This window comes from Capricornis sumatraensis, chromosome 9 (assembly GCF_032405125.1).
Source record: "Capricornis sumatraensis isolate serow.1 chromosome 9, serow.2, whole genome shotgun sequence".
In the NCBI taxonomy this organism is placed as follows: Eukaryota; Metazoa; Chordata; class Mammalia; order Artiodactyla; family Bovidae; genus Capricornis; species Capricornis sumatraensis.
In genome coordinates, this window is record NC_091077.1 from 92,680,779 (window position 1) to 92,694,176 (window position 13,398).

The 13,398-nt window shown below is 35.3% G+C and overlaps 1 protein-coding gene across 1 annotated transcript in view; it reads right to left on the reverse strand.

Moving 5' to 3' along the window:
- The window catches only part of ARB2A (ARB2 cotranscriptional regulator A), a 404,738-nt gene that overhangs the window by 276,566 nt on the left and 114,774 nt on the right, over positions 1 to 13,398 (reverse strand). The gene's annotated exons all lie outside the window — the stretch shown is intronic.

Below are 13,398 nucleotides of genomic sequence, written 5' to 3' on the forward strand. Positions count from 1 at the left end.
GGTATGATTTATGCACAGGAAACTGAAAGACTACATGGTCTATATTAAAAAAAAAAAAGTTAAAATATTAGTCTGTTATTACACTATTCAGAATTACTACAGAACTTCAGTCTTAATTTAGCAAATTATATTACAAATAAAAAGTAAGTACTGAATGTGTCTTTTTCATATTAAATCTTTAAGTCATAATTTGGCATTAGTTAGAATTTCTACATTGAAATAGGCAATTTATCTAGGCATTAATATTTCAAAATATGCCTTTCATTTATATCATGTAAACAGCTGAGAAAATCACCAACAAATAACATTACACATGAAATGCTACTGAACTAGTCCCCATGAAACTATTGTTTATCCTAATATTCACTAAACATTATTTTCTTTAAAATAGTTCAGTTTTTATGTAAATATAGTAAATTTAATTTAAAGCTTGGTGACTTAATAGTGCACAGCATACTTTCACAAATTACCTACCTTTCATAATTTCCAGCATTTATTATTTCAAGTTTAGACTATTTCCAGCTACTACAGGGTGACACTGTCCATTTTAGTTCTTCTCAAATTAAAATAACTTAGGGGATAAACTGGTAAATACTGGAAGTACTGTTTTTAAAAAATGATGATCAAGATAAACAAAAGTATACAAGGCTAAAAACCAAAAGAAACCAAAAGTGCAGTGAAAAATGCAAAAGTGACCTATTTAATCTTTTCTTGTAAACTAGGGTACCAAGAATTGTCAACTAATTAGTCCATTTTATTGATGATGTTTTTCTCTAGGGAAGTTATTTTAAAAGTTTAACCCTGGAGCAAGCCATGGCTTCTTCAATCTTTGAAGGTGTCCAGGGCATTGATTATAACTGCAGGAGGTGTTACCTTCTACCCAGAGAATCTCACCCTGCACAATCTTATACACTCTCTCACTCCCAAAACAGCTTTGATTCAGCAATTCAAACTGCTTCAGCTGATATTAAAGGAAGAACCACAGAAAAGGGATCAGCAGTTAAAACGAAATAAAAAGGGAAAAAATACTGATCATGGATACAGCAGCACAAAGCTCAGGAGTAAAGCAGATTTGAAAAAGACATCAGAGTGACTCAAAAGGAAACAACATGACAGAAATTAAACAACATTTTTATGTTTGCTTTCTACGCATTTAAACTCATTTCAACCCCCATTGAAATTCTTATCATACACACACCCCAAGGCTTTCAGTGTACTTTCAAAAGCCACACCCTCTCTTTCTAAGTCTCCAGAGTCACTTCTTAGGTAGCCAAAAAAAAAAGAAAAAAAAAAAAAAGCAGAATTCAAATATGCATTTAACCGAGACACAGGCTATTTTATAATCAAATTATAATTTATAAACAAATTTTTTTCATGCAAAATGGTATTAATTGTTTTTAAATCTAGTATTTTTCTCTCTTGCACTTAGCAAAAAAAGGCCTAGGTCTACTTTAAAAGTTGTTTGAAGTCAGGAAGGCATACAGGTTAAAGGAATAGAAATAAGACATGAGAGGCCTTACAATATCTTTCTTGGGATGATGTCAGAATATCAAGGTGCTCTATGCTGTCAGAGCTAGTTTTCCACTTGACTATAGGAGATGCTTAAGTATATGCTTAATTAGTTAATTAGCTCAATACTAGAGAACAATCTAGATGCAAAGAGCTATCATCACAGAATGGCTCATTCACATCTATCTCAGAAACAGTGACCAAAATTCCAGAAGGTAATTGGATTTTCAAAACTGAACGTCGTTTTTCTTCCCCCCAATTCACTCATGACAGGGCCAGAAGGTAATGATATATCTGCCATGATACAACGAGCAGACCTGTCTTCTGTCAAGAGCTAAAATCATGAAGGAATAAGCTGTCATTAACAACCTCTCTCCAAACACTCGAGCTGTCATTTCATTGTTTTCTTTTGCTGGCATGGGGGCTGGTGTGGCCTCATATACCTTGTCAGTTCAGCTAAGCTTTTAACCTTTTCTGGAATTCTTGACTTGAGCAATCTTTTATGAAGACTATAATGTTAAGAGCTTATATTTTCTCTGATTCATTTACAGCTTCTCTCAAAGTTTACTTTTAAAATCTGAAATCAGTGTTCCTGGTTTCAACCTATAGTTTAGTAGCCCATATTTCAAAGAGAAAAAACAGCATTTATTTTTTAAAGGTTTGAAATGCAAATTATAGTGATCTAAATTCAGCCAGTGTCTGAGGGGAAAAATCAATAATTATTTAAAGTGTAATGTAGTTTTATAATCAAACCTTTAAACTCTTTTAGAAATGGTTAAATGAATAGCTACAAAATAATAATTCAACAGGAAAACTGAAAATGAAAGGTAAAAGAAGAAACCTGATGGCTTCTTGTATAGACTTTTGGGATGTTCCTGATGTGTGTGTATAATTGAGCATACACACACACCAGGAACATCAATGTACATGCAAGTATGTATGCAGGTATGTAAATATGCATATATAAGTGTACTTCTTAACAAATCACCTCATTCTTAGGTTTTCATCTGATAACTCTGACATTTCATGTGAATGAACACACACACACATATATATACAAATACATTCTCATGAACACATATAACTCAGTCTTCTGAATAACTACATAGTCTTCCATGATATGAATATAATGTCCTTTAATAAACAGCCTGCAACTGGTGAATATTTAGGTGGTTAGAAGCTTTGGTATTACTACCGACTGCTGTGAGGAGTGTCCTTGTACATATACTTTGTATTCTGCTCTAGTGTAAATCCCTACAAATGGAATTTAGCATCAAACATTAATATATGCATTTAATTTGGAGAGATATCATCAAACTGCCATCTTAAAAATTGCTTTAGCTTACATTCCCACGAATATCTAAACTTGGTATTATCGTACAATTTATTGCCAATTTATCTGCCAATCTTATATATTGAAAATTGGCACCTTGTTTTAATAAGCATTTATTTAATTCCAGATACTCTAGATGACTATATTTTTAAAAAAGCACAAAAGACTTTAAGTCATTTCAACAAAAATAGAGCTAAAAGGTCTAAGCAATTATCACATTTTTAAGGTCTCTGATGTCTTAAACATAAATCCCCTGCCAAGCTATATTCTACTCATGAGGGGCTAGATGGCATTGCTGTTTAGTCACTAAGTCCAATCAGACTCTTTTACGACCCCATGGACTGTAGCCTGCCAGGCTCCTCTGTTCATGGGATTTCCCAGGCAAGAATACTGGAGTAGGTTGCCATTTCCTTATCCCACATGGCATTGGTACGGTGAAAAATAAAAGCTATGCCCTATATTGATACAGGACTTCTAACTACCAACTAGTAACCATCAGTGCCCACTAGAATCCTCTTAAAATTTCCATGGCACCAACTCTGTCAATACTTATGTTAAAATAACAAGATCTTTCAGTACTTAATTGGATGACTAGAAAATAAATGCAGTAATTAGGAGGAGTTACCAAAAATTTATTACTCAAATTACTGGGAAAAATCATATCCTATTTTAGATAACGACCTATAATGACTTGATGTACATTTGTGGGGGAAAAAAATCCTAAAACTATAATCAATCAGCTTAAAAAACATGTCTGTCAAAATGGGAGTGGGGGGAGGAAACCCAAAATCAAAAAGTTGACAGCCAGAATAGAAAAGCTAAACTACTGCTTCAAAGGATTAGAAAACTAAAAACTCTAAATTAGCTTTCAAAGCATGCAATTGATATCAGAGTCAAGCAACAGTTTCTGTGGTCTTTTATTTAATCATCTTATAATCACAGTGATTTCTAAAAAAATAAAATCCTAAAATAATCTACTGTGATGGATACTGCTACCAAGGATGTCATTTCCTGAGGTTTACAAAGCATTTTGTTATATAGAAAATTATTTTAATGTTATTTGTTTAAAAAACATGGGAGTTGTACAGTGACCACCTATCACTGGAACAACCGCATAAAAATGTAACTAAATGCTACACTGAATTCTTTTTTATCTCTACTCCTTCCACAAATCACACTAAAATATTCGTTTTAAAAAATATGGGTGGCTTACTTTTCAATGCAAACTGTTACATATTATTTGATTCCTGAACCATGTTAATATATTGCCATTTAAAAATTAAATAAAAATATATTTTAAAATAGGGGTGGTGTTAATCCATTAGGACAAAACTAATGGTAAGGGAGAGAAGAGAAGATACAAATGTCAATAAATTCTTGGAAGGCTGTAAGCTGACAGAATTCATTTTGTATTCAGTGGAAATTCGAACTTAGTGCCCCTGGAGATAAATAATAACTAGAAGTGAGCCAACTCACCCACTGAATTTCAGAGAAACTCAAAATTTGGAATACTACTTGTCATGGAAAAGATAGGCTGGCCTTCAGTCCATAAGCTGCAATTATTCCATCAACCCAAAGTCAAACAAACTTAGAAAACAAAGCCTAAAAATAAAAACCCAGGTGAAATTCTCATATTCCGTAGCCAACCCTGTAAGAGATCAGAGATTTTTCCTTTAGAGAAATATATTCAGGGAAGGAGTAGAAGAGATCAAGGGACGGGAAGAGGGAGACAGGGCTCAAATCAGGCATAAGGCAGAACTCCGCAAAATGAAGAAGAGAGCTCCATAACCAAATTTGATAGAAGAACTTTAAAAACCTAAAAATTCTAGCTAAAAGTTAACTAGATACTAGAAGTAAAAATAGATGGAAAAGCAGAGAGAAAGTATAGTCAATTAGATAAGACAGTTAGAGACTCAGTTCAGAACTCCAAAAGCAAACAATAATTTTTAGCTTAAAAGAGAGAAGAGAAGCTTAAAATTATCATGAAACAACACACAAAAAAACATTGTTCTCAGAATGGAGGATCATGTGTACATAGCACAGATTGAAAGGAATCACCATGTCCCCAATACAACGAATAATAATAATAATAAAAATAACCACACCAAGGTATAGAAACCTTCTTAAAAGCAGTATGATTCAATTTTTTAACACCAGAGAGAAGGAAGAGAAAATTCCATGGAGGGAAACAAAAGGATTCAGGATCAGAATGATACTGGACCTATCAATTAAAACGATGCAAGTTAAATGGCAATGAAATGAAACCTTCAAATTTCAGAATAAAAATAATTTTCAAATTGCATTTCTATACCTAGATGAATTACTAAAATAAGCAAGTAAAACAACGGCATTTTTCACAAATATAAGGTTTCAAAAATTGATCTTGTACTCACTCTTTGATTCCAACAAAATGAGGGCATATATCCAAAAACCTAGGGTCATTAGATCCAGGAAAAAAGGTCAAACATCAGAGAGAATCTAAGTGGAGTCCCAGGATGAGAGACAGGTAGGCAGGCTTCAAAAGTAAGTAGTCAAGATTAAAACAAAGTTCAGGAGTTCCAAAAGAAAGCTCGCCAGATGAACGTGAAATTTTAAGATTGTCTGATAACTTTGACCGTGTAAAAAATTACAGAGAGGATAATCAGATAACTATTACACAGAAAACACAAAAAATAATTAGGAAATTATTAATTCTATGAAAGTAAACTTGTAGCAGAAACGAAGAGCAACCATAGTATCTACCTGGCTCAGCCATAAGCAATATTAAAGTAGCAGTAATATTATAAAGTTCGATTGCTGAACCAATCCAGGAACTGTGGGAATAGGAAAGAGATTCTTATTGGCAATAACACAAAGTGATTGATGAATGAAGAGACAGCATTAAAATTTAAAAATATGGATACAGAGAATATAAGTAAAAGCAAAAAGTATCAAGAGTTATTACATCTAGGGAACAGAACTAACAGGTAATGAAGGATTCAGTTCAGTTCAGTTCAGTCGCTCAGTCGTGTCTGACTCCTTGTGACCCCATGAATAGCAGCACGCCAGGCCTCCCTGTCCATCTCCAACTCCCGGAGTTTAATCAAACTCATGTCGATCGAGTCAGTGATGCCATCCAGCCATCTCATCCTCTGTCATCCCCTTCTCCTCCTACCCCCAATCCCTCCCACCATCAGGGTCTTTTCCAATGAGTCAACTCTTCGCATGAGGTGGCCAAAGTACTGGAGTTTCAGCTTTACCATCATTCCTTCCAATGAACACCCAGGGCTGATCTCCTTTAGAATGGACTGGTTGGATCTCCTTGCAGTCCAAGGGACTCTCAAGAATCTTCTCCAACACCACAGTTCAAAAGCATCAATTCTTCAGCACTCAGCTTTCTTCACAGTCCAACTCTCACATCCATACATGACCACAGGGAAAACCATAGCCTTGACTAGACAGACCTTTGTTGGCAAAGTAATGTCTCTGCTTTTCAATATGCTATCTAGGTTGGTCATAACTTTCCTTCCAAGGAGTAAGCGTCTTTTAATTTCATGGCTACAGTCACCATCTGCAGTGATTTTGGAGCCCCCAAAGTTAAAGTCTGACACTGTTTCCACTGTTTCCCAATCTATTTCCCATGAAGTGATGGGACTCGATGCCATGATCTTTGTTTTCTGAATGTTGAGCTTTAGGCCAACTTTTTCACTCTCTTCTTTCACTTTCATCAAGAGGCTTTTTAGTTCCTCTTCACTCTCTGCCATAAGGGTGGTATCATTTGCATATATGAGGTTATTGATATTTCTCCCGGCAATCTTGATTCCAGCTTTTGCTTCTTCCAGCCCAGTGTTTCTCATGATGTACTCTGCATAGAAGTTAAATAAGCAAGGTGATAATATACAGCCTTGATGTACTCCTTTTCCTATTTGGAACCAGTCTGTTGTTCCATGTCCAGTTCTAACTGTTGCTTCCTGACCTGCATATAGATTTCTCAAGAGGCAGGTCAGGTAGTCTGGTAGTCCCATCTCTTTCAGAATTTTCCACAGTTTATTGTGATCCACACAGTCAAAGATTTTGGCATAGTCAATAAAGCAGAAGTAGATGTTTTTCTGGAACTCTCTTGCCTTTTCCATGATCCAGCGGATGTTGGCAATTTGATCTCTGGTTCCTCTGCCTTTCTAAAACCAGCCTGAACATCTGAAAGTTCACGGTTCACTTATTGCTGAAGCCTGGCTTGGAGAATTTTGAGAATTATTTTACTAGCGTGTGAGATGAGTGCAATTGTGCAGTAGTTTAAACATTCTTTGGCATTGCCTTTCTTTGGGATTGGAATGAAAACTGACCTTTTCCAGTCCAGGATAATCTTTATTTTGATATATACCATTTTTTTACTTGATTTTTCAAATTATATGCTTGTATCCTCTGATATTTAGTAAGTTTTAAGTATAGATTTATCTGTCTTGCTCAAGATATGACATGCTCCTTCTACTAGGATTTGTATCTTTATTCTCATAAATACTCTACACTAATATATAGATTTTTTCTCCTATTCTTTTCTGCTGCTTTTCTGAAATGTATATTAGAGGATTACTAGATCTTATTCTACTCTCCATGGGGCTTCCCGTGTGGCTCAGCTGTAAAGAATTCGCCTACAGTGCAGGAGCTGCAGAAGACATGTGTTCAATCCCTGGACAGGAAAGATCTCCCAGAGGAGAAAATGGCAACACACTCTAATATTTCTGCCTGGAGAGTCAAACGCACAGAGGACCGTGGCAGGTTACAGTCCATAGCATCAGAAAGAGCTGGACATGAATGAAGCTATTTAACATGAACATTCTATTCTCCATGGCATTTTATCTATCATAATGTTTTTCTCAGGTTTTCTCTGCTTTATCCTACATACTAGGTTCCTCAATTGTAGCTTTTAATTTATTAATTCTTCTTTCAACTGTGTGTTACAGTTGCTTGATTTGACTTTTCTTTGTGATAATCAGTTCCTCAAATGATTTTTAGTTTCTGACTACAAATTCTTCTTTATTAGGGAGTCACCTTGGATTGTAAAGTTTTGCTATCGGAACTTTACCGGGTACTCCAGAAGTTTCATCAGTCTGGAATCCATTTTTACATGAATATACATTGCTTAAATTCCCAAACTAATTAAGTTGTCTAAATTCAAACTGCAAATCCAAATATACCTTTGCATTAGGATCTCTGGCCTCTATTTCTCAAGAAAGAGGCTGTTTACATATTCTGCCTAGCACTTTAGCAGACTAATTTTTGCACCTTAAAAACTAAGAAAGCAGGTGCTTCCAGGGCACTAGCAATATACAGTGGTCTTAGTTTTAGATGCTTCGTCTCAGGCTCAGAGCTGTGTTGTAGGCCCTTTGGGGGCCAGGTTTTATATCTCATTATGTCTCCCCTTTGTGCTGTCACACCCTACAGGGACTTAGCATTGTGGCTTTAAGTTCTCTCCTGAAGTCAGACATTTAAAGATTCCTTTTCTATCCTTTGAACATAACTAGGTATTTCATGTGCTTCTGTGGCGGCTCAGCTGGTAAAGAATCCACCTGCAATTCAGGAGACCTGGGTTTGATCCCCGGGTTGGGAAGATCCCCTGGAGAAGGGACCATCTATCCAGTCCAGTATTCTGGCCTGGAGAATTCCATGGACTGCACAAGTCCATGGGGTCGCAAAGAGTTGGACACGACTGAGTGGCTTTCACTTTTAGGTATTTAATATTTTTTTCTGTTGCTATGGTTTATTCTATTACTTCTGAGAGTGAAGAAGAAGAGCCTGTTAATTAGCTCAGTCCACAACGTTATAGAACCAAAACTGTATAAATTACATTGATAAAATTAGCCTTAGTCTTTAAAACTTAGATGTAACAATATGAAAGTTATATTCAAAGTAAGTAATTACAGAAATAGCAGATTCTTCTGAATAATCCAAATATGAGAAATTTTTTAAAGTTGGTTTAGGGAGTTACTAGATTTCTCGTGAAATTATTACAATTATAAATTTTAAGTCATGTTGGATACGAATCACTTGTAATTTCAAAGTACGTTTTTATCATTTAAACTATACTTCATTGATTCTATTATAAAATATTTTTTGGAACTTCTTATCCTCTGTCATACTAAATATAATTCTCATCAAGTTCTACCTTATCTATTTACACCTAGAGCCTGAAAAGCATCCATAAATTCTCAACCATTCCAAACAGTATTACCTATCCCAGCTGTTCTAGTCTGGTGCCCAATCAACAGCAGAACAGATATTCTCAGATATATAAATTCTCAGGCTCCAACCAGACCTTCTGAATTAAAACCTGGGATCCGAACAGGACAAGCTGGTCCAAGAAGCCCTCCAGGTGTTTTTGGTGCATGGTAAAAATTTAACCTTATAGGGGCTTCCAGACCATTCCCCATAAAACTTTCTGACAGTATGTGCATCCCAATCAGTCAAAGCATGGACAGGGACAGAGCAGTCAGATGCCTAAGGTGCAAAATTTAAGGAGGCACTCACTCTCAGGGACCTGCAAGGAGTGCACATCCTGAGAGTGAATGACTCCTTAAATTTTGCTCTCAAATCCAACTCCTGCAATTAGTAATGAAACAACTTAAATGTCCTATTTTCTTTGCCCTTTTTATAGAGATCAACTAAAATGCCTAAAAAGATGCAAATAAGAAAAGTTCAAAGAAGAAGTATGAGTAAATTTCTAACTGCACAATTAGATACTGAATAATTCAGTTCAGTTCAGTCGCTCAGTCGTGTCTGACTCTTTGCGACCCCATGCACGCCAGGCTTCTCTGTCCATCACCACCTCCCAGAGTTTACTCAAACTCATGTCCATTGAGTCGGTGATACCATCCACATCTCATCTTGTGTCGTCTCCTTCTCTTCCTGCCTTCAATCTTTCCCAGCATCAGGGTCTTTTCAAATGAGCCAGTTCTTCGCATCAGGTGGCCAAAGTATTGGAGTTTCAGCTTTAGCATCAGTCCTTCCAATGAATATTCAGGACTGATTTCCTTTAGGATGGACTAGTTGGACCTCCTTGCAGTACAAGGAACTCTCCAGAGTCTACTCCAGAGTCTACTTTTGAACCACAGTTCAAAAGCATCAATTCTTCGGCACTCGACTTTCTTTATAGTCCAACTCTCACATCCATACATGACTACTGAAAAACCATAGCTTTGACTAGACTCTGTAATATGCTGTCTAGGCTGGTTATAACTTTTCTTCCAAGGAGTAAGTGTCTTTTAATTTCATGGCTGCAGTGACCATCTGCAGTGATTTTGGAACCCCCCAAAATAAAGTCTGAGACTGTTTCTACTGTTTTCCCATCTATTTGCCATGAAGTGATGGGACCAGATGCCATGATCTTTGTTTTATGAATGTTGTGTTTTAAGCCAACTTTTTCACTCTCCTCTTTCACTTTCATCAAGAGACTCTTTAGTTCTTCTTCGCTTGCTGCAATACAGGTAGTGTCATCTGCATATCTGAGGTTATTGATATTTCTCCCGGCAATCTTGACTCCAGCTTGTGCTTCATCCAGTCCAGCATTTCTCATGATGTACTCTGCATATAAGTTAAATAAGCAGGGTGACAATATACAACCTTGATGTACTCCTTTACTGATTTGCAACTAGTCTGTTGTTCCATGTCCAGTTCTAACTGTTGCTTCTTGACCTGCAGACAGATTTCTCAGGAGGCAGGTCAGGTGGTCTGGTACTCCCATCTCTTTAAGAATTTTCCATTTTTTTGTGATCCACACAGTATGTGGTCATATGATACACACTTTTATACTCCAAATAATATATTGCAATTCTATGGATTGAAGATTGTTAAACCCTAAAAATATTAGCTATGGCAACCTGAGAAGCACTACTGGAATTTATCAAATATTTGCTATTTCTCCAACATGAAATCTTAATATATTTTTAATAAATAAGTTCTTAAGTATCTAAACTGCAAAGAATGGAATATCTGTAATTTTCAAACTGTGACTCATGGTGCCCAAGGGTCAGGGAAGAAATCTCAGGAGCTATTGTGGAGGCGGTGCCAGTCTTCAGTTCAGTGTCTACCAAAGTGACAAACACAAGTTTTGTTTTGTTTTTTACAAAACAGTTCACTTAGAGGCTGGGTTCTACTATTGGGAAAAAGTTTTAACCTTACCATTATATTGACTCCTATTTTGGGACCTTTAATATTATACTAAAAGTCTGCAAGTAATATAGCATAAATATATTAACACTGAATAGAGATAATATTGTCTGGCCTGCAAAATATCAGAATTTACCTCAGTTGTGATATGAAAATTGACAGACCATGGAAAATAGAATAGTGGCTCCCTGCCTTTCATAACAGAGAAGGCAATGGCACCCCACTCCAGTACTCTTGCCTGGAAAATCCCATGGGCGGAGGAGCCTGGTAGGCTGCAGTCCATGGGGTCGCGAAGAGTCAGACACGACTGAGCGAATTCACTTTCACTTTTCACTGTCATGCATTGGAGAAGGAAATGGCAACCCACTCCAGTGTTCTTGCCTGGAGAATCCCAGGGACAGGGGAGCCTGATGGGTTGCCACCTATGGGGTTGCACAGAATCGGACACAACTGAAGTGACTTAGCAGCAGCAGCAGCAGCCTTTCATAAACTACAGAAACATTTCTTTAAATAATTTTAGAAAAAAAGACACCAAAAAAGAAAAACAAGCAGGGCAGGGGCTAATCTGATTTAAAAGAAAGAATGAGACAGCTTCTTTCTCCTAATTAGTCTTCCTGGTCCGGCTTCCTAAAATTCCATTGTTTCCCCTACCTGTCTGCACATACTCCAACCATATACGAACAAGGAGCAGCCCATAAGAATTACCAGAGAAATACCATGAAAAGGCAAAGCTGAAGTAATACAAATCACTTTATCTAAATTAAAAAAAGATAACTATTTTAAAATGTTCATCATGTAGAAAGCTAACAGAATGACATTCATAAAATCGAGAATAAAGTATATAACCTGAAATTTTCAAAGTATACAACATAAACACTAAATACAAAAGAACTCAGAAATCAGCTGATTTTTTTCAAGGCATCATGAGTTGCTCTGATTGAGAAAAGCAGAAAAAAGTCAAGACAATGAAATGCCATAACCCCTCCAATGTATATTTCTACTTAAAAGAATGAAATGACTGACTTCCTCCCTCTTGTTTGAGATCCCAACAGATAGTTTGTTCAAAGGTCTTTGAGATGGTTTCCCCTATACTCTTTCACTTCAAAAAACCTTATACAAGAACATTTTAGGATGGGAGAGGCTTAGTTATCTACTAGCACAGACAATATAATTTACATAAAATATTTTACCAAGCACCCATATGTATAAATATCTGATTTTCTTCACTAAATTATATTTTCAAGTATTCACTGAATTGTGATCACATTTCACATGAAGTGTTCTTAAAATACATTTACAGGTTCTGTTCTAAACATAAACTAATATGCCAGAGAGTAAGTTCATTTCCCTATTCATAATCTGAAATATAAAACAGTTTAATAACAAATTAAGTGAATTACTTCAAAATAAACTAAATTTATTTTAGTTACTTAAATTCTAATTAAAAAACACACCATTGAAGTTTGCAACCAATCAAAAGTGATATTTTTGTGTTCTTTGCATATCTGTGAAGACTGAAACAAAATATACAATTCACCTATGAAATCCTACTTACAGAATTTTAAGTGTCTCAAGATCTATTAACAAACTATTCTTTAGGAGCTGAGCTGGGCTTTAATCTTATTATTTCAGAGTTAACAAAGTAAGAAACATATTATCTTTCACTTCTGCATTCATTAGTGTAGGAAATAATTCCTTACCTCTTTAATTACAAAAATAAAATAATGCAGCTCTTATACAGCATACTTGGACACATATATTCCTAATAGTAAAGTATGTTACTATATTAAACTTTTATAAGTAAAGATGCCACTTTATTTTTTTTTCTGAAGAAAATTTCTACTCATATGTGAAAGAAAACCAACTTTGCAAAGTTTAACTATTCATTGGAGAACTTAAAAATGAGACAGTAAAACAAATCACCAAACATTAGGATGTAACAAAGCTAGGTCAGAAAAGCAATTTCACTACCACAGGAAAGAAAATCGTGAACACACTTTTAAAATACCAACTTCTAAAAAGTTTGAATTCAAGTAAGAATAAAATAATTCAGTAAATACTACAATTTACCATCTTGTATTTATCTTATTCTTAAGCATTGTATTTGTGGGTTCTAAAGAGTTTTTATTTATTTATTTTTAATGACAGAAAAATGCTGAGTTATTCCAACTCTTTTTTTTTAAAGAATAAAATTTTAATTTAATGTAGCAGGTTTCCTTTAGTTTCTAACTTCACTAAATCAGGTAGGCGAAGATTTATAAAAGCAGTCATTTTTTTAATAAGTATTTTCAGTAATATTGATATTTAAAAGTGATATTTCATGTAATAAGAAACAAAAAATTAGAACTGAAAATACTCATTTTAAAGATAGTATCTAAATCGTTGTACACTGAAGATGTCTTTTTATTTTTTAC